The sequence below is a fragment of the Canis lupus genome, chromosome 16 (genome assembly GCF_048164855.1).
Source record: "Canis lupus baileyi chromosome 16, mCanLup2.hap1, whole genome shotgun sequence".
Lineage (NCBI taxonomy): Eukaryota > Metazoa > Chordata > Mammalia > Carnivora > Canidae > Canis > Canis lupus.
Window position 1 is genome coordinate 57,654,028 of NC_132853.1, and position 20,963 is coordinate 57,674,990.

Genomic DNA, 20,963 nt, shown 5'->3' on the forward strand with positions numbered 1-20,963 from the left:
CCGGCCCAGCACACCTGTGTCTACAGGGTCTCGAGTGGAGCCAGAGATGGCACACGTGTCACTCTGAGTCTCCCCTGACTTTGCCTCCAGAATCGGAGCTAGAACCAGTCCCGTGTGCAGTCAAGCAGCTGTGATAAAACCCTCCATCTTTCCCCAACACGTCGTCCGTATCTAGTCCAAAACCTCTGAATAGTGCTGCCCTGCCTGAAGCCTGATGCCCTTTCTGACGAATACTTTGTGCTTATTCTATATGCCAGGAGTTAAAAAAAAAAAAAGATTTTGGGCAGCCTGGGTGGTTCAGCGGTTTAGCACCTGCCTTCAGCCCAGGGCGTGATCCTGGAGACCCGGGATCGAGTCCCACGTCGGGCTCCCTCTATGAAGCCTGCTTCTCCCTCCGCCTGTGTCTCTGCCTCTCTCTGTGTCTCTCATTAATAAATAAATAAAATCTTTTTTAAAAAAGATTTTATTTCAGAGAGAGAGAGAGAACACAAACAGGGGGCTGGGGCAAAGGGAGAAGGAGAAGTAGACCCCCCAGGGAGCAGGGAGCCGTCGGGTGTGACACGGTCCCAGGACCCCAAGATCATGACCCGACCCAAAGGCAGACGCCTAACCAACTGAGCCACCCGTGCACCCTTCTCTGTGCCAAGAGTTTGGAAATAGCCTTTGGTACAAAGCAAGAAAGTTCTGGCCTCATCTTTAGACAATTACGTTTTTAAGGAGGGAGGCGCAGTATTTAATGATGTGCAAGCGACTCTAAGTAACATGAATATCGGGACTGATAAGAATACAGTTAGGAGGGAACTCTAGGCAATCCGGTAAGGTATCTCTAACGTCAACTAAGGTACGGTTTCCCCAGTGTTTGCTGTGTGTTTGGCTCTCCTTGTGTCGGGGACACTCAAGAGGTAGAGTTGTGGACTCTTCTATTTTTTTTTTAAAGATTTATTTATTTATTTATGATAGACATAGAGAGAGAGAGAGAGAGAGGCAGAGACACCGGAGGAGGGAGAAGCAGGCTCCATGCCCGGAGCCCGACGTGGGACTCGATCCCGGGACTCCAGGATCGCGCCCTGGGCCAAAGGCAGGCGCTAAACCGCTGCGCCACCCAGGGATCCCCAAGTTGTGGACTTTTCTAATGGAAACTTGTCACATGTCAGTTGCTCAAGTCCCAGGCCCAGGGGGAGCTGATGTCCACCCTCCTGCTCACACCTGCTCCATATGGGGCCAGCAGGACCCAGGCCTGGCCAGTCAGTGAGTTCTGTCCCCTTAATTTATTCCAAGGCAGGCTAGTCAGGTGGAGGAGGTGAGTCAGTCCAGAGGCTCTGCTGGGACAGAGGATAAGACACGTTCTCTGCCCCGCTTGCCAGGCTGGAGGAGGGATGGAAGCCCAAAGATGCTGTCTCTGCTGCTGCTCGAGGGGGGTCTGCCTGGAAAGGAAGCTGGTCCGGAGGAAAGCAGAGGTGAGACCCAGAGCAATTCCTGAAGACAGGCTTTGCACATTGAGGTCCAACCGTATAGCACGTTCCAGACTTTTCAGTTATGGGAGCCAAAACATCGCCCTCCTTTTTTGACTTCAGACAATAAAACTGGTCTTCGGTTCTTATCCTCAAGAGGCCCTCCAGCGCCCGGGTCACGTGGCTGCTGTTTTTCTACTAAAAACCATGCAGGGGGATGCCTGGGTGGCTCAGGGGTTGAGCATCTGTCTGCCTTTGGCCCAGGGTGTGGTCCTGGAGACCCGGGATTGAGTCCCACGTCGGGCTCCGTGCAGGGAGCCTGCTTCTCCCTCTGCCTGTGTCTTTCCCTCTCTCTCTGTGTCTCTCAGGAATAAATAAATAAAATCTTTAAAAAACAACAACAACAACAACAACAATCCACGCAGGGATCGAAGCCTGCTCATGGGGGGGGGGGGGTCCTGCCCACCTTCACGTCCCTCTACCTGGCTTCAGAAGGCTCTCCCCACCCGGGCCTCCTCTGCACCCTGATTCCGTCTAGGCAGCAGCACCACGCTTGTCCCATAAGACCTCCCTGTCCACCGAGCTTTAAAAAAGCTTGCCTCAAACTTGGATTCGTTGGCCTGTGGGCCCCCGCCTCCCTCTGCAGCTTCCTGAGGACTAAGCCTGGTGTACAGACATCTCAGCATCCCCCACATTATCCCCTTACTGTCCCCTTGGCCCAGGAACACAGGTCATTCCCGCCAAGTGTTATCCAGGGGAGCAGCTGCGGGGATGTTTGCGCTGGGAACGGAGGGAGGTTCACACCACGGCACATCCAACAGCCCACCCGGGTTCAACCTTATAGGGCCCCTTCCTAATCCTCCTTTGGCTTCTCGGCCAACTGGGCTCCCCGCCCACCCCTGACGGCCCCAGCCGGTGGCTCAGGTACCCGCATCCCTTTGCTTGTGCCCTGCCTGCTTCTCCCCAACTCAAGCCCTGTCCAGGCTTCTCCGGCCGGTGCACCCCACCCCTGCGGCTCCACACCAGGGCCCCTGGCCCGACTCTGACAACCCCCGACCCCCAGCTCAGCAGGACAGGGTGGGAGGCAGAACCTGGTATGGTCCATCTTTCTCCTCTGCCCTCCTCAGCAAGGGGACGGAGCAGGTGAGATGTATTTTCCTGCCCACGGGATTTATACCACCCTCCCCGGGAGGCAGGCCCAGCCACGCTCACTCCGGCTTTTCAATAACCATCTGTTTTCTTCTGCAACCTGTGATGAGGTCCCCCCTCGGCCATCTCTCCTCCAGGTCCAGCGGAGGCCGTCTCTCCATCATTCCTCCTGTTTGTAGACCCTCCCCCCCTCCGGGCATCTCCCCGGGACGCACTCATGTTTGCTCGTGTCCTTAAACCGAACGCTGGCTTCTGGCTGCAAACGTGCCGGGTGGCCTGTGCTCTCTACGAGCTGGATCCACGGCGCCGCTAGTGGAGTCCAGGCTGCGCTGGCTTCTCTTCCCAGTGGTGTCGCCCTTGGCTCCCGTGACGTTTGCCACCCCTGCGCATCATCGGCCACTTCCCCCGGGGCATCCCCTCTGTAGGGCCAGGCCCCTCTGGCTTCCAATGATGCGCCAAGAGAAGTGAAGGACCTCTGGCTGTGTTTGAGCCCTTGTTTTTTTGCGCCCCGTGGCACCATCTCACTGAATTCATTTTGAGTCTTGACTCCATCATCATTCATTGTAAGCATCCCTCCCTCCCAGGGTTGTGCCATTTGCAAAATTTGAAAAGCACACCCCTACTTCTATCCGTTTCTACCGTAGAAGCGCCGACGGGCACCCGGACAGAGCAGAGCCCTGTGGCCTTGCACGAGGGCCCTCCCTCCAGGCTGACTCCTCGCGAGCAGTGTCCAACGAGCTATGAATTTCCCTGCGGTTCTATCATGTGGGCTTTGTCTGACCATCTAATCTGCAAATGTCTATGCAGATCCGAGTATTTGCCCGAGACATTCTTGGGATCTATCATTCTAATAACTCATCGAAAATGGGGAAAAAGGGCAGCCTCAGTAACTCAGCGGTTTAGTGCTGCCTTCAGCCCAGGGTGTGATCCCAGGGTCCCGGGATCAAGTCCCACATCGGGCTCCCTGCATGGAGCCTGCTTCTCCCTCTGCCTGTGTCTCTGCCTCTCTCTCTCTGTTTGTGTCTTTCATGAATAAATAAATAAAATCTTAAAATAAAGAAAATGGGGAACAAGATTCATGCCCTGTTTTAGTCTTAGTTTCCAGGTTTGTGTGGCCTCCCTTACACATTCACGAACCGACTCTATAGTGTGGTCTTATCCTTTTCTAAAGATTTACAACACATTTGCTGGCCTATTATTTCTAGAATTTTCTGTCATTTCTTTCTCTTGGAAAAGCCGGTCAGGAGTGGTTCATGGGCAGTGTTTCAACACCTCCCTTGCCCTCCATAATTTTTTGAAATTACCGGTAGTAGCTCTGAGATGATGGCTGCTGGCTGCTTAAACACCCGGGAAGGCAATTCATCAGAGTCTGGGGGAAAGAACTCATTTGTAGCAGCTCAGGTAGCGATTTTTTCTCTCTTTGCTTACATCTGGTTGCAATCCCGTCTTTGCATTTAATTCCACAAACCGCTCCTGAGCTCGCGTGACGTGCCCTGTGCTTTGTTTTAACCTTTCCAGGTTGAAGACTGTTCTCTTTCCTGGAACAGGCAGGCACAAGATGAGAATTGCACTTTTCTGCTTTCTGTCTTTTTTTTTGAGGGAAGACTGTGGGTGTCCTTGTTCACCTTGGTCTGAAGGTCGCTTTTAAGGGTGTGTGTGTGTGTGATGTGTGTTGTGTGTTTGTATCTTGAAGCTTCCTTCCCTGGCTCTGGGAAGCTAGCCATGAAGTTCATGCCCTCTTCTCTTTCCTCCAGATCTTTGGGGTCATTAAAAACAACAAACGCTTAATTGAGGCATGACTGACACACAAAAAGCTGTATATATTTACTGTATGCAGCTTGACGTGTTTGGAGATCGGTACACGCCCCTGACACCGTCACCGTAATCTATGCCACAAACATATCTCTTCTCTCCCAAAGTTTCTTCCCCGCTTCTTTACTGCAGTTATCATAACATTTAACGTGGGATCTACCCTCTTAGCAAATGTTTAAGTATAAAATACAGTATTGTTACCTATCGGCTCCGGGATAGCCTATGATGTACAGTAGATCTTAGGACCTATTCATTTTGCATAACCAAAACTTGGCACCCTTTGACTAATACTTCCCCATTTTTCCCTCCTCCTAGCCCTTGGCAGCTACCATTCTGCTTTCTGCTTCTATGAATTTGATTATTCTAGATTCCTCACATAAGTGGCATTGTGCGGTATTTTCCCTCTGTGTCTGGCTTATTTCACTTGGGCATACTTGTTTGGGTCTATTTCTGGGTACTCTGTTCTGTTCCATTGATCTATGTGTCCCATCCTCTGCCAATGCCTTGATTATATAAAAAGTCCCAGAATAGGGTAGATTGATTCCTCTTTTTTTTTTTTAATTCTGATTATTGAAATTTTTTTTTTTTTTTAGATTTTATTTATTTATTCATGAGAGACAGAGAGGCAGAGACACAGGCAAAGGGAGAAGCAGGCTCCACGCAGGGAGCCCGATGTGGGACTCGATCCCGGGTCTCCAGGATCACGCCCTGAGCCGAAGGCAGGCGCCAAACCGCTGAGCCACCCAGGGATCCCAGATTGATTCCTCTTGTTTTACTCTTTTTCAAAATTACATTAGCATTCCTTTAGTTTTCCATCAAAATTTTTAGAATAATTTTGTCTACAGCTATGAAAAATCTTGCTGGGATCTTAGTAGGAATTGCTTCAAACCTGTGTCAATTTGGAAAGAATGGATGGACATCTCTACTATGTCCAATCCATTATCGTAGTATGTCTCTCCATTTATTTAGACTTTTAAAAATTTCTTTGATCAACCTTGTGTGGTTTTCAACATAGAGATCCTGTGCTAAATTTTGTTAGATTTATACCCAAGTATTTTTCTTGTTTTTTTTTTTCTTTGAATGGTGGTACATGGTATCATCTTTAAATCATGGTGTCCATCTGTTTATTGTTAGTATATAAAAATATAATAACTTTTTGTATGTTTATCTTATATCTTGTCACTTTGCTGAACTCACTTGCAGACAACCGTGTCATTTGCAAATGGATAGTTTTATTTTTTCCTTTCAGATCTGTATGCCCTTTATTTGCTGGTCTTGCCTTATTGCACTGGCTAGAATTTCCAGGATTATGTTGAAAAAGAGTGGTAAGAGGTGACATCCCCCCCTTGCTCCCAGTCTCAGCAGGAAAGCGTTCAGCCTTTTACTAATACGTATAATGTCATCTGCAAAGGCCCTTTTCCCAGAGTCCTGTTCATAGTTTCCTGATGGACATGTCTTTTTTGAGGACTTCCACTCACTTCATTGCAGGTGGTGACTTGCTTTGGGTGTGCTTGTCCATACCTTGCCTTGCCAGTGTCCAGTCGAGGGCTGACCACTGTGGCCCGAGGAACTGAGCAAGCATGTGAAGTGGGCCTGTCTCTGAAGAGCGACTCCTTCACATCAGCATTAGAGGCGGAAGGTGAGACCTAGCTGTGTAAGGTGGGAATGTTTTGTAGGCAGAAGGGATGGGCAGGATTGCTGCTCCAGGAATCGGGGCTGTTCCACCTGAGAGATGGGGATGGAGTAGCTGGAGCCTCCCTCCTCAGGTAGAAAGAATGCTAAGCTGGGCCTTGGGGAGACCCAGGGGAGACTGCAGACACTCAGGGCTTGTCAGCAGGGTCATGAGCTGGGCAAGGAGCAGCTGGATTTGGGTAGCTGGGCAGTTCTTCTGAATCAAGATATTTTTAACTAAGACTTAAGTCCTGAGCTGGACACCAAGGAGGACTCTATCTCCTCACCATCTGTAATTGCTTGTGACCTTATAAATCCCCTCATCTCTGTAGGTCATGTTTATCTCATTCCTGTTAGCTGGCTGGAGGCTGGGTTGTCATCTACCATCCCCAAATAGTTATCGAGTCTCTATTCTGCAGTAGACGCGATAAAATACAGTTCCTGTCTACAAAAACTCCCTGCCCTGGGGGAGAGAAAAAAAAAAAAAAAACATCATCCAAAGGCAGCTAGCTAGCTAAGCACTGTATCAAAGGCTGTGTGTGGATGGCTGCTGGGGGCCAGGCCAGGGGCTCATACCCTTTTTACAGATGTGGAAACCGAGACTCCCAAGGGCAAGGCCACTCCCATGGCCACACAGCTGCTAGTGGTGAGGCCAGGATTCCACACACAACCCATGTGTTGTCAAAGTCTTACTCTTGGGCAGCCCCGGTGGCTCAGAGGTTTAGCACCTGCCTTCAGCCCAGGGCGTGATCCTGGAGACCCGGGATTGAGTCCCACGTCGGGCTCCCTGCATGGAGCCTGCTTCTCCCTCTGCCTGTGTCTCTGCCTCTCTCTCTCTCTCTCTGTGTCTCTCATGAATAAATAAATAAAATCTTAAAAAAAAAAAAAAAAAGTCTTGCTCTTTCTGGAACCACATGCTGCCCACAAGTGCAAGGGGAAGGAGGCGGTGACACTGTTGGGGGTGATGCCTGCGTGAGGCAAGTGCAGGGGAGCAGAATGGGGCAGGGAAGGTCCCCCATTGGATGCTCTCTCCTGAAGCTTGGGGGGTTCTCAGAAGTGAGCTCTAAACTGAGACCTGGGGCAGGGGAGGGGAAAGTGCTCTGGGCAGAGTGAGCCCCGGAGGCTGGTCAGCATGAAGCTGTTTCACTGTGGTTAGAACATTTCAGGGTGAGGGTTGCACGGCAGACAGGGCCGGGTCAGGAAGAGGACTCCTGAGCCATGTTCTGGAATCTGGCCTTTAACCTGAGCCATGGAAGGGCCCTAATCTGGGGTGCGAGGTGATCGACCTCCTCCAGAGGGGCTGGGGTGTTCTGGAACTTGGCGGATGGGCCTGCTGCCGGGGTCCATCTGGAGGGCACCCAGGCCCACTGCCCACCTCCACCTGTTCCTTCCACTCCCCTCTAATTGCTTCGGCTCAGCACCCAGGCCCCCAGCTGCAAGTCCCGGTGACCCATGCTCCTGGGGAGGCCACCGGCAGGGATTGGGGCCAAGGGAGCAGAGGGTGTGGAAGTGCAGAGGGGGCTGTTGTCTGGAAATGACTGTGACTCCCACCTTGCCACACAGAGCGGCGGCCACGTCTGACAGGCCAGGCCGCGGCACCCAGGTAAGGAGGTGCAGGTGTGGGGCTGGGCGCAGGAGGCAGAGACAGTCGGTTTGGCCTCCGTTCTGAGGAGGGAGGAGTGGCGGGAAATGCCACAGGGCATAAGGCAGCCTGTCTTTAAATCCTCTGCACCCCTATTGCCTCCTGGGGCAGGGGGGAGGCTGGGGCTCTTACAGAGCCTGGCACAGGCACCCCTTCTCCTCCTGGGGGGACTCGGGTCATGTTAGAATTTGAACTTCCTCCTGTGGGTTGATCCCAACCTTGAGAGGTCCTGCAATTCGTGTCCTGCCTGGGGTGGGACCAGACCCGTGAGGAGCCAGACTGGCCAGGTGGCCCCTCCTCTGGGCCCCCCAAGGAGAAGGTCCCAGGTACCATCATCGGCACCCACCCCCACTGGGTGGAGAACGCAGACCCCCAGCCCTGGCCCCTCAGCCTCCCCGGTCAGCCGCAGGTTGCCATGGTGACGGGCCACCGAGCATCTCCCTTAATGCCCGAGTCTTTCCCGGCTTTGCCCCGCGTGGCCCCCAGTGCGGCCCTGGGTGGTGATCAATAGTAAGGGGGGGAACTGGGCCAGCAAGGGGAGGGAAGGGGTCTGGGATGGCTGCCAATCCGGATGCCCCAAGAGTTACTTCCTGGGGAGATGGGCCTGGAAGATGCACAAAGCGAGGAGTACAGTGCTCGGCTGACTTCTCTTTGGGGTGGAAGGTGGTGGTGAGAGGCTGGGGCTTGTAAATGCCTATGGGGCCCAACTGGCCGAGCAGGGGCTCCCCGCTGGGCCGGCCTCACCTCTGCTCACACCTGGAGGAGCAGGGGGTGGGAGCCTGCAGTGCTCCTTCCTACCCTGACCCGCATGCTCAGTCCTCACCTGGACGCCTCTGCAGACTCAGGTTTGTCACCTGCTAGAGCACAGGGCAGGGGATGTGGGCTTTTCCCTCTGGCCGGCCCGCCTTGTCCAAAGCTAGTCCACACCCTTGTTGGTGGCAAAGCTGGTCTCCCCACCCGGGGCCTCCTAACAAGCAGGGCAGGTCCCTGAGCCACGTGCTGGGTACCCACAGAGGTGGATCCGACCGCCGAGGTGGGGGGTTAAAGGGATCTTTTTCCTCACCTCCGGCTATGATTTCCAGAACCCTCTTCCTCTCTCTTGCTCCGGTTCTCTGCTACGCCACACTCCCTATGTCGCCAAGGCGAAGTTTCATCTTGTGTGTCATGAAACATTAATCCAGGTGCTGCTGCGAAGGCGTTTGGTAGATGTGGTTAATGGGTACAACCTCCCTTCCAAAGTGGGGGTGGGCCGCACCTAATCAGCCGAATGTCTTAGGAGCCCAAACTGCCCTCTTCTGGAAAGAAGAAATTCTCAAGACTGAGGCAGCAACTCCTGCCCGTGTCCCACGGGCCTGCCCTACAGATGCCAGACTCGCCAGCCCCACTTGAGCCAATTTCTTAAAACAAACCTCTCTCCGAAGAAACCTGGCTGATACACGGGGCCCTCTGTCGGGTGCCCAGGCAGCGGTCTGTTCTCCTTCCTCCCCTCTTTCTTCCCTTTCTCTCCTTCTCTCCTTCCTTCTCTCTCTCTCTCTTCCCTTCCGTCTATCTCTCCATCCTAGCTTCTTTAGGACTTTTCTGTTATCTCACCAACTGCTCCGATTCAACAGCAAATAAAAGCCCAGGAATGGACCCCAGCAACAGGAATCCACTTCCTCCCCACCCCAGTGTCTGTGGTCTCTTATTTCTCTCTTCTGGTGATTCTGTCCCTGGGGGGCCTGAGCTGTCCTGGATGGTGGGGAGGCCGGGCCGGGCAGAGCGGGATGGAGCCAGGGAGGGGGCACGCGGGTCCTCGGTCACCAAGGTTTTATTTGGAAATCCGAGTCTGCAGCTGCAGGGAGCTTGGACGCTGCGGCTTCGGGCCAGCCCTGGGTCTAGGCTGACAAGGCCGAGGGAGGCACGGGACTTGAGGAGGCCCTGGGCATGGGTAATGTGGGACCGGGTTGGCACCGGGGCTCGTCCGACCCTGAAGTCCATGCTCTTCCACGGGGCCGCCTGTGCCCAAACCAGCTGGAAGAAGGTGGCAAGTATGAGCAATGGAGGGACACAAAAGTGGGGTGGGGGTGGGGTCCACGGAGATGAGGCCCCACCCTCCTGAGGGAGGCTGGAGAGGCTTTTGGGAAGAGGTCACACTGGAGATGACCTTGAAGGGCAGGCAGGCTGTGGCCTTTAGAAGGTGAGGGGGGAGGGCACCGAGGAGGGGACAGTAGGAGCAGAGCCTGGAGGTGGGGGGAGCAGCCTGGTCCCCCTGTGCTGCAGCTCAGCATCGATGTGGCGGTGGCCGGAGGAAAGACCACAGGGTTGCTTGGGCCACACATGTATGACCCTACCCTTCGGGCGGCTGGGTCTGTGCTCCGTGTAGCAGGCAGTGAGGAAGTTGGGGGTTTTGAGCCTGCAAGTGGCTTCCCCGGGGTAGGACCTGAATGGGGGGGACAGCCTGGGAGGGCAGCTCAGACCAGGACGTGGGGAGGAGGAGCACGGCAGAGGGGAGATGTGGTCTTGAACTAGGGGTGGGGGGTCTAGCTGTTTGGCCAGGGGGGCCCGGGGGGAGAAATCTCACTGGGGATCCCCCCCAGCTCGGTGAGGTTTGCAGCTGGTACCCAAGGTGGACAAACAGGGTTTCTGTTTAGCAGAAGCTGCTTGCAGAGCAAGGAATCATCTTACAACTACACTATGGCCAGACTATGTGTTTGCAAGTTTGGATTTTGCATTTAGACTTATTAAAATATCAGGGCCTGCCTGTGATCTGTGTTGGTCCTGGGCATCACTGGACCGTTCAATCCCCCCGGCCCGAGCCCAAGAGATAGAAAGCAGAGCCCCTCGCTGCACTCCCGCCAGCCCGGCCCCGGGGTTGAGGGCAGCTGGCAGGGCCTGGCGCCACGGGGCTGGAGCAAGCCCGGCCTGCAGCATCCATCCGTGCCACGTCACAGAGAGGGGAAGGGCGAGCTCCTCCCGGGACTGTTGGAACAAACCACACAACCGGGCAGGAAGGGGAGGCTGAACACAACAGAAAAAGATTCTCTCTCTCGAGGCTCTGGAGGCCACTGGCTAGAGATGGAGGTGTCCGGGCCGCGATCCCTCCCAAGGCTCCAGGGGAGTGGCTGTCCCCGCCGCCTCCAGTTTCAGCGGCCACTGGCCTTGGTGGTGGTGGGGGCGCCCCCCTCCCGTGGCTGCCCCTGCGGGTCTCTACCTTCCCCCCCAGTCCTCACACATTTCCTTCTTCTGTTTCCTACTAGGACACCGGTCATTAGATTTAGGACTCACCCAGATAATCCAACAGGACCTCATCTGAAATCCCTAACTTGACTATGTCTGCAAAGACCTTTTTCCCAACTAGGGCCATGCTCACAGGTTGTGGGGATTGGTGTGGGGACCCCACCAGGACACTACGCACCCCTCACAGGCTTGAGAGGAGTGGGCTGTGGGGCGGGACCCGCCCAGCCTCCCAGGAAGTGCGAGGTGGGTGCCTCTCTCCCCCCGCGCCCCCCGACGCCCTCCTTGACCGGTCGGCCCCCTCCCCCAAGACGCCCGCACCCCGGCCTGCCCTCCCTAAGCATACATCGTATCCCCGCACCCCACCTTCCAACACGGTCAGCGTATTTTGCACCTGTCCTTTCCTCTAGGGGACAATCCTGCCCTCATCTCGGAGTTAAGCACGTGTGTATTCCAAGCTGAGATCGGATCCGGGGACATAATCAGACACAGGTTTGAGTCCCGCTTCACAGGTGACTCCACCGTGTGTTCAAGATCAAGCGCTTCACCTGCCAGGGGCTTCCTTCTCTCCCTCCATAAAATGGCGATCAGAAGACCCTTGTCTTTTTTGGCTAAAAACAACAACAACAAAAAACAGTTTCTGGAATGTATTTCATCCCACTCCAACCAGGCAATCTCTCTCCACTAATAATAGACTTAATTATCTAAATTTAATTTGTTACAGGTTTGGTATTTAATTTGAAAATCCTAATGAATTATTAATGTTTAATAAATAATAAAACGTATTATCTATTAACTCGGGTTTATATATATATATATATATATATATAAACTATTTAATTTCTTAATTCAGTGCCTTTAAAAAAAAAAAAGGAGCCATTAGGAGCTGCTCAGAGCGTTAGAGCCCTCAGAGCCTGAGCACGGTCCTGCGGCGCCCACGCCCCCGGGCTGTGTCCGTGAGCACAGCCGGTGGGCGTCCCTGCGGGTCCAGGCCAGCTGTGTGTGCAGGAGGGAGAGTCAAGAGGAGGTCACCCCCTGCCTCCCCCAGACCCAGGAGAGTGTGGCTCAAAGGAGGCCGGGACCGGTGACCAACAACGGAGCATCACAGACTAGTACATTCCCAGAGGCCCTGGCCCTCCGCCTCCGAGGGGCCCCTGCAGGTGTGGCTGTGGCAGGTTGGGGGCGCGGGCTCCCCCCAAGGCCAGGGCCGGAAGGAGGCCGTCTCAAGAATGAGGCTTCTGACCCAGGGATCAAGCTGCATACAGATAGATGCGCCCCGCTTTCTGTTTGAATATTAACTGGCATCGATGTGCGGCAGCGTCTGGTGACACCCGGGATGAGTTACCAGCGGGGTTCGGGGCCAGCGCACTGCTCCTGCGACTCTGTACTGAGGTTCCTGGAAGCACCTCGGGGTGCTCCCAGAAGCACCCATGCCATCCCATCCTCGTCCTGGGGCCGAGGCCTCTTCTGCATCTCCCCAAAGGTAAATCGCTTGCTCGTCACAGGGGCCTCGCGCTAGGTGACAAGTCACAGCACCGGTTCTAATCATGCCACACACTTGGAACTGTTTGTGGGGGTGAGCCCTGGGGGTCCTCTAACTGATCCTTGGTTCATGGCCTTAAGGCAAATGGGGAAGAGTCTCCCTGGGTTCCTTGGCCTTTAAGGATGCCCGGGGCGTTCCCTGGTCATTCCGACCTCAGAGGAAGAGACGGGCAGCTGGGCCCTGAGCCTGGAGTCCCGGGCAGGGCGGGGTCCTGGCCCAAGCACACAAGCCCCCTGGCCAGGCCACCCCCCCGCCACCCCTCGCCCCCGGTCCTGAGCTGCTGAGTCAGCAGGGCACAGTTGCCCCAGGACCTCCCGCCGTCAGGTGGGCACAGCCAGGCGTGGGTGACACTGTCCCCTCCTGTCATGGCCTGCACAGGGACCACCTGCTCCGGACGGAAGCCCTTGCAGGGCACCTGCTTTGTCTGCCCACCTGGTCCCTCCAAGCTTTAGCACAAGGCCTGCCAGATGCTCAGTCTTTGGGAAAAAGGAGAGACTCAGAACCGGGAGGCCAGAGCAGGGAGGCTCCTCCCTCTCAAGGAAGTGACAATTAGAACATACGGGGCCGGGGAGGGGGGATCCTCCATCACGGATCCCCCGGGAGGGTCGCTGCCCACGGCCCCCCAGCCAGCATCCCCTTCCCCTCGACCCCACAGGGGTTCTCCTTCCTTCCGCACCACCCCTCCCACCCCAGGATCCAGGGCCAGTATCCCGCTGCAGGGGGCCCACGGGGGGAGCCCATCAAAGCCCGTCACCGTCACGGTCACCGTCACCGTCACCGGGGCTGGTCCTCCCACCTGCACGCCTGCCTCCCGCCACCGCGCCGCCCTGGCTCTCTGAAAGATTGCGGGGAGTTTTAAATGGGGGAGAAGGAGCATTTCTGATCTCATTTTCCAGTATTTCAGCTGTGCCATAATCTATTTACCACACAATTTGTGTCACTTTGATAAGCGGCTGCTTCAAGACTGCAATTATTAAAATCAAGAGCGGGGACAGCTTTCAAGTCTCTCAAGAATTGTAATAAATGTTTGAAATTAGTCATTACGGTGTTTGCCATGGTTCACATCATATACTCCATCTTGGTGACAAACAATCACATCTCGCACATGCTCTTTTTGGCAACGGTGGCTTGGGCCAGGCTCTGAGGCTCCCGGTGCGGGAGGGGGCAGGACAGGTGCGGGCTGGGAGCCCGGCCCTGCAGCCCCTTCCCGGGGTCCCAGGCTCAGCCCCGTAAATTGCTCTCAGCCTGAGCTCCACGCTGGAAGGACAGCCCAGGAGCATCTTTTGCTTTCCTTCCTCTCCTTTTCCTCCCCCTACAAACCATGGGCTCAGGCACTCCAGGGGCTGCATGGTCTCCCCTCCACCCCCCACCCCTGCCCTGCGGTGCGACTTCTGGGCTTGCGCAGCTTCGGGAAGTAAGCTGGCCTCAAATACGGCCCCTTCTCATGGCCTCTAGGTCCGCAGAGTGCTGAGCCCCAGGGAGGGGAGAGGGGGGTCCTCACAGACATCGGAGGTCTAGGGTGCCGATCAGGCATGGGAGGCCCTCCGAGAACGGGCTCCTGCCTCCGTGGTGCCTGGTGAGGCAGGGGGTGCAGAGATGCATCTCAAAGTGACTCAGGGAGATGATGGTCAGGGCATGGAAGTATTAGAGGCGCCAAGAACGGGCCCAGGGCGGCCACGGCCTGCTGCTGGGAGGGAGGAGGTGGGAAGGGCCAGGGTAGGCATCTTTCTGACTGATGGGGAGACTTACCTTTTGAGGGGTCCCCAGAGCTGCTGGGGTGACCTCTGGGTGCCACCTGTCATGGGAACTGGTGAGGAGCAGATCCCCTGGGGCAAGGGAGGCACACTGGACACAGGGTCAGGGTGGACAAGGCATGGGGGCGCTACTCTGGGCGACAGGCTTCTGTCCTGGGCAGGGGCCGGGAATACACCTGAATTTTGTTTTTGAGAAGCTGGTAAGAGGAAGTCCTTTGTGTCCCTTGATAGGTGTGTGAAATGGCCATTCCTTGCCTTTGAGAAAGGGTGTTAGGAGGGCAGGGATCCAAAGCTCCCGTGGTTAAGCGTCCCTGTTGGCGAGGGGTGGGGCTAAGACAGACGGACAGACACCTGTAACTACAGCATCACAGAGAGGCCTCAGGGGCCCACTCACGGCCTTCGTGTTTCCCGGCCTGAGTTCCATCCCAGTGAAAAGACTTTTTCTTTACTCTAGTTTTATTTAATTTTATTTATTTATTTATTTTTAAAGATTTTATTTATTTATTCATGAGAGACACACAGAGAGGCAGAGACACAGGCAGAGGGAGAAGCAGGGGACCCCGGGATCATGACCTGAGCCAAAGGCAGATGCTCAACCACTGAGCCACCCAGGGGCCCCTCTTCACTCTAGTTTTTTTTTTTTTAATTTTTATTTATTTATGATAGTCACACAGAGAGAGAGAGAGAGAGGCAGAGACATAGGCAGAGGGAGAAGCAGGCTCCATGCATCGGGAGCCCGACGTGGAATTTGATCTCAGGTCTCCAGGATCGCGCCCTGGGCCAAAGGCAGGCGCTAAACCGCTGAGCCACCCAGGGATCCCTCACTCTAGTTTTATATACAAAAAAGGAAACATACCCTCACTGCAGAGAATTTGGAAAACTCAGAAGAGACTGAACACAAATACGATTTTGCAAGGGAGCTGTGTTTCATTCACCCAGACAGGAACATGGTGACATTTCTTTTTCTTTTTTTTTTTCCATGGTGACATTTCAATGTGTATTTAGGTGCATCTCCCTGCCTCCTATGCAGTTTCGGGTCTTAGTCTTTGGTTCCACGGCGGGAACCCTGACCCCCTAAAACGCCTCCCTGCATGGTGGCAACACCTCCAGGGCAATGTGCTCAAAAGCGTGCTGGTATCGTGAGGCCTGCCCTTGGCCAGCAAGAGGCCTGGGTTAGTACCTACCTTCCTGCAAGATCCGCTGCAAAAGTGGAGCCTCGGGACTGATGGCCAGGCCTAAAATCACAAAGGGCAAAGGAAGAGCTACATGGCACAGTCCTAATGGCCTCACCTGCAGGCCGGGTGTCCTTCCAAAGGATGCGCCTCGGTGACATTGGAACCACAGGGGGTGTTGGGTAAACAGGTGGTGTCTGGGCCCTGTTGGGACCCACTGAGCCAAAGCCAAAGTCTCTGCATTGAAGCCACATGGCATGATGGAGAAGTGCCCCAGGGAAACTCAGGCAAGACTGCCAAGTGTGTCCAGTCCCCACGGACATCTAGTGACACAGGTGACTAGCCTGTAAGGAATTGTGAGCTTGGAAAGGGGAGCAGCTTGGCCGAAGTCACCCAGCCAACAAATGGCAGAGCAGGACTGCATCGTGGCCTCTGGCCCTTCCTGCTGGGGATAGAAAGAGATGCCCGTGACGGAAGGCCGCTGCCCTGCGGACAACTGCCTTGAAGTCAGAGTCATCGTCATGCCATCTATTTTTTAAAAAATAAACCTTTTATTTTAGATGTATTGAAAAAAAAGTGCCAATGACACAGAGTCCCCATGCACCCAACGCCTGGTTTTCCCTATTATTAGCGTCTAACATTAGTACCGTATAGTTGTTTAGTTGTTAAAATCAGTGAGCCAGTGTTGACACAAGATTATTATTTTTAAAAGATTTTATTTATTTATTCATGAGAGACACAGAGAGAGAGAGAGGCAGAGACACAGGCAGAGGGAGAAGCAGGCTCCATGCAGGGAGCCCGACATGGGACTCGATCCCGGGACCCTAGGATCACGCCCTGGGCCGAAGGCAGATGCTCAACCTCTGAGCCACCCAGGTGCCCCTACTTAGTAAAATCTTAAATAAATAAATAAATAAATAAATAAATAAATAAATAAATTCCATGATTTGTTCAGATTTCTGTGGGGTTTTTATCCCCTAATGCCCTTTCTCTGCTCCAGGATCCTGTGCAGGACACCACGTCACACTTAGGTGCCATGTCGCCCCAGGCTCCTCGAGACTGGGCCTGTTTCTCATCTTCCCTTGTTGTCGATGACCTTGATGGTTTTGTGGATAATGGGTCAGGTGTGTTGTACGACGTCCCTCAGTTTGGATTTGCCTGATATTTTCCTCAAGATTAGACCAAGTCTGTGCGTTCCGGGGAGGGAAGAGCACGGGGGTAATGGCTTCCTATCAAGGAGCCATCCCCCCTGGCTGTTGAGGAGGAGCTTGTCCAGCTGGCTGACCTGGTGTTCCTCTGCTTTCTCCAAAGTAAATTTACTGTTTCACCCCTTTCTATGCTGTGCTCTTTAAGAGGAAGACGCTAGGTACAGCCCATACTTAAGCGACGGAGCGGGGAGCATCTACCTAAACTACATTAGGAACTCTCCGGCAAGGGGGACTTGTCTGTTCTCTAACTTTTATTATTTATTCAGTCATTTATTTATGTCAGTATAGACTCCTAGGCATTTATTTTACACTTTGGGCTATAATCCAATACAGAATTTATTTCATCGCTCAAATTGTGGCAGCTCTGGCTGCTGGGGGCCAAGTGGTACAGCCACTTTGAAAGACAGTCGGGCAGTTTCTCACAAAACTAAATATATAAAAAAAAATAAAATAAAATTTAAAAATTTTAAAAATTAAAAAAAACTAAACTGAACTAAATATATTCTTACCATGCGATCTAGGAGTCGTGCTCTTTGGTATTTACCCAAAGGAGTTAGAAAGTTACGTCTACACAAAAACCTGCGCATGGACGTTTAGAGCAGCGTTATTCATAACTGCCCAAACTTGGAGGCAATCATGATGTCGTTCAGAGGGTAAATGGGTGAACAAAGTGGGGCCCATCCGGACAATGGCATACTATTCAGCACTAAAAAAAGAAAAGAGTTAATAAGCCGCGAAAAGACACGGAGGAAGCTTAAAGGCCTATCACTAAGTGAAAGAAGATGATCTGGAAAGGATCCGTGCCGTATGATTCCAACTCCCTGACATTCTGGGACAAGCAAAACGATGGAGATGGTGAAAGGATCGGGGTAACCAAGGGGGGAGGGGAAGGAGGGATGAATTGGCAAAGCAAAGGGTTTTTGGGGGCGGTGAAACTACTCTGTATGACACTATAATGGATACTTATCACTATTCCTTTGTCCAAACCCACACAAGGTACGACACCAAGAGGGGACCCTACCGTATGCTGCTAAGGACTTACAGTGATACTATATTTCAATGTAGGCTCATCATTGGTGACAGAGGCACCTACCTCTCTGGTGGGAGACGTTGATGGTGGGAAAGGTTGTGTGTGTGTCAGGGCTCAAGGGTTTATGGGAAACCCCTGTGCCTTTCTCTCAATGTTGCTGCAAACCTAAAACTTCTCTAAAAAAAAACCCAAAACTTTTTACAAAAATAAAACTAGAAACATATATACCTATGGAACCACCACTGTCAAGATGCAGACCATTGGCCTCACCTCCAAGAATTCCCTTGTATCCTTTTGAGGATGCTCCACCCCACCCCTCTTCTCCACAGGCTTCCTGTCCCTATAATTATGTTGTCCCTAGAATTTTCATATAAACTGAATCATACATGATGCTTTTCTGGGTCTGGTCTTTTGTGGGTCACACTATCTCTGCCTTCTTTCATTTAGTCTAATGCTTTTGGGGGTGCCCCAGCTGGCTCAGTTGGTGGAGTATGTGACTCTCGATCTTGGTTTTGAGCTCTCTGTTGAGTGTAGACATCATTTTAAAAAATATAATATCTTAAAAAATAAAGCTTTTGAGATTCATCCTCGTCTCATGTATCAGCAGTTCTTTCCTTTTATATCAGAGGGTAGGCTTCTGGTGAAAGGATGTACCTCACTGTGTTGACCTAGTCACTAGATAATAAACATTTGCGTGCCTCCAGTCGGGGCGTATTATAAATAAAGCCACCAGGAGCATTCTTACCCAGATCCTTGTGTGAAGACATGTTTGCATTTCTCTTGGGCAAATTTGTAGGCCTGAGGCTTCTGGGGCATATAGTACGTGTATGTCTAGCTTCTCAAGGAGCTGCCAAATACCTTTCCAGCGGAGCTGTGTCGTTTCACATATCCACCAGGGATGGGTGAGACTTCTGGTCGCTCCACATCCTTGCCAACACTTAGAATCGTCAGTCTTGAATTTTAGCCACTGGGTGTGTAGTAGAATCTCATTATGGTTTTAGTTTCTTCTCTCTCATGATCAGTGGTGATACTGAGCACCTTTTCATGTATTTGTTTGCCTCGTTTAATTACTTAAAAAGTCGAGTTATTATATTTGAGCAGCTCCTGAACAAAAACATTTTAGAAGTTTTTAGTATGAGCAGGGGAAGCCTCTTCATTCTCCCTGTCCTCGTCCTCCCCCAGGAGTGACCGCTGTGATCTCCTCCAGGTGTCCAGCCTTTTAGACCTCAGTTTGCAGTCAGCCTGCACATCTTCGCGACCAGAGATCCTGCTCTGGAAGAGCTGTGACTCCGTTCTTTAACCGGTCCCTGAGCCTACTGCTGTTCGTGTCTCCCTCTCCCTCCGCCATCCAGTCTAGCCCGTCACCAAGACCGATTTTACCCCCGGCCTCTCACCCGTCCCTTCTCTCCACCTGGAGCTGCCACCACCTGCTGCCAGGACAGTGGCCCCCAGCATCCTGGTCTCCTTCTAACGCATCCTCCATGAAGCAGCCAGAACACGTTTTTCCAAGTGCACCTCCAATCATGTCAGGACCCCATGCTTAAGCCCTTGGTGGCTCCCATAGCTCTGAAAACAGAGCCCACCCACCTGATGGCACCACCTCCTTCCATCACTACCCTCGGCACAGGTTGGGGATACCTCCTGCCCCTTCGCCTAGGAAGCTCCTACCATCTTTGAGACCTTGCCCCCAGCCACCACTTCCTCAGAGAAGCCTTCTTGGACTTGTGGGGGTGGAGGGTGGGCTCTTCTGTGCTCCTCTGGGCGCCCAGCTCCCTGGCCCTCCTTCCTGGCCCGTGTCACAGCTGTGCCGTCTTCATGAATCTAGGGGTTATTTGTTGAATTCCCATCCCCGCTCCCCCATCTAGACCACACATCGTGAGGGCGAGACAGGGCTTGTTTTGCAAAGCTCTAGCTCTGGTGCCAGCAGGCATAGCAGGGGCTTGGCTTCACTCAGGTGCTCAAGTCAGCTGTTAGGGTTGTAGCTGACACACTTCCTGTCATTTCCTGGGGCTCACAAGCAGCTGGTGGGACACCCTGGCAGCACCTGACCTGGGGGAGGCCTTGTGCCACCCAGAAGTGTGGAGGTCTCTGCCCTGAGGGCAATGGAAGCCAGCAGCTGAGCCACACCTCCCATGCCTGGGGCTGCTGTACCGAGTCTGATGGTTCTGGGTCCCTCCCACCTGCCCCCTGGGGCCAGACTTCTCCCCCAAGTCCTCCCACACAAGCCTGACTCAGGTTGTGTTTCTGGGTCGCCGAAGCTAAGACATCAAACTTACCCATTCAGAGGCTCCGGCTCCTGAGGAGGTGGAGAGCCCACCTTGTAACCTTGGTTTAGGGGGTGGGGGGCCCTCCAGGTTTTCCCACTGCGTGCCCCCCGGTAAGAATCGCTGTAGCCACCCCTCCTGCTTTTCCTTTGAGCCTCCTTCCCCTCCGCGCTTCCCCCTGTCTTGCCTCCTCCTTCTTTCCCTTTTCCCGGTTTGGTTTTCAGAATCGTCTTGCAGGCCTTCTTGCTGCTGGCATTTAGACGTGCAGATCTTGGCTGCCGTTTTGCATGAATGTTTGACCTTGGGTAGAGCTGCTCGCCAGGATGGATGTGCTGTGGCTGCATTTAATCATCGGGAGCAGCTCAAGCCTTGAGAAACCATAGAGACCCAATTCCCCATCCCCTGCTTCGAGATGGCAATGAACTTCTGAGAAATAGCTAATCAATAAATTGAACAAACAACTCTGGCGGCTAACCCTCTCTGTCAGAACCTTAATTACAATTGCAGAGATGAATTGGGGAGTGGGGAGCACTAGCTGGGAGGCAGGCAGGGAGCTTACATTGACCCCTGATTTCTAGGGGGGGAGGTGCAGGAGAACAAGGTGAAGTTCTCCCCTCAGGGGGGCTGTGGTTTAAGAGGCTGGGACTTGATTTCTGGGAGGCCACGAGCGACAGGAGCTGGTCCAGCCATCTGGCTCTTTCTACCCACGCTGAGCGAAGAGTGTGGATGGTTTTCCCAGTTGGGTAGACCCAGCACCTTGGAGACCGCCCCATGAAATTATTTTGAAAACTGTAGGTGGCTCTTGGCTGTAGGAGACAGTGACTACACCAACTGACCTTCTCGGCCAAGACACCCCCACCCCAGCTCTCCCCTTGGCCTGTCTGCACGTCTGAAGGAGGATGGGTCAGCTGGCCAAGTGGCCCACTGGGGAACCCCTGAATCAGAAGAATGTTCTGCTTCTCCAAGTCTCCCTTTTATCTTGGTGGGCGGGGGAGGGGGAGCTATCTCTTTTAAATACATGGTTTAGCTAAAAAAAGGAAAAATTATAGAAGAA

The 20,963-nt window shown here is 53.3% G+C and overlaps 2 long non-coding RNA genes across 2 annotated transcripts; one reads left to right on the plus strand and one right to left on the minus strand.

The window, feature by feature from the left end:
• Window positions 1–5,210: 5,210 nt before the first annotated feature.
• Window positions 5,211–10,811, minus strand: LOC140607224 (uncharacterized). The gene is made up of 3 exons (XR_012009343.1): window positions 10,465–10,811; window positions 8,789–9,735; window positions 5,211–6,062 (listed from the first exon to the last, which is right to left on the minus strand). It is a non-coding gene; the product is annotated as an uncharacterized lncRNA (long non-coding RNA).
• Window positions 10,718–11,531, plus strand: LOC140607223 (uncharacterized). Its single transcript, XR_012009342.1, has 2 exons — window positions 10,718–11,184; window positions 11,349–11,531. It is a non-coding gene; the product is annotated as an uncharacterized lncRNA (long non-coding RNA).
• The last annotated feature ends 9,432 nt before the right edge of the window (window positions 11,532–20,963 follow it).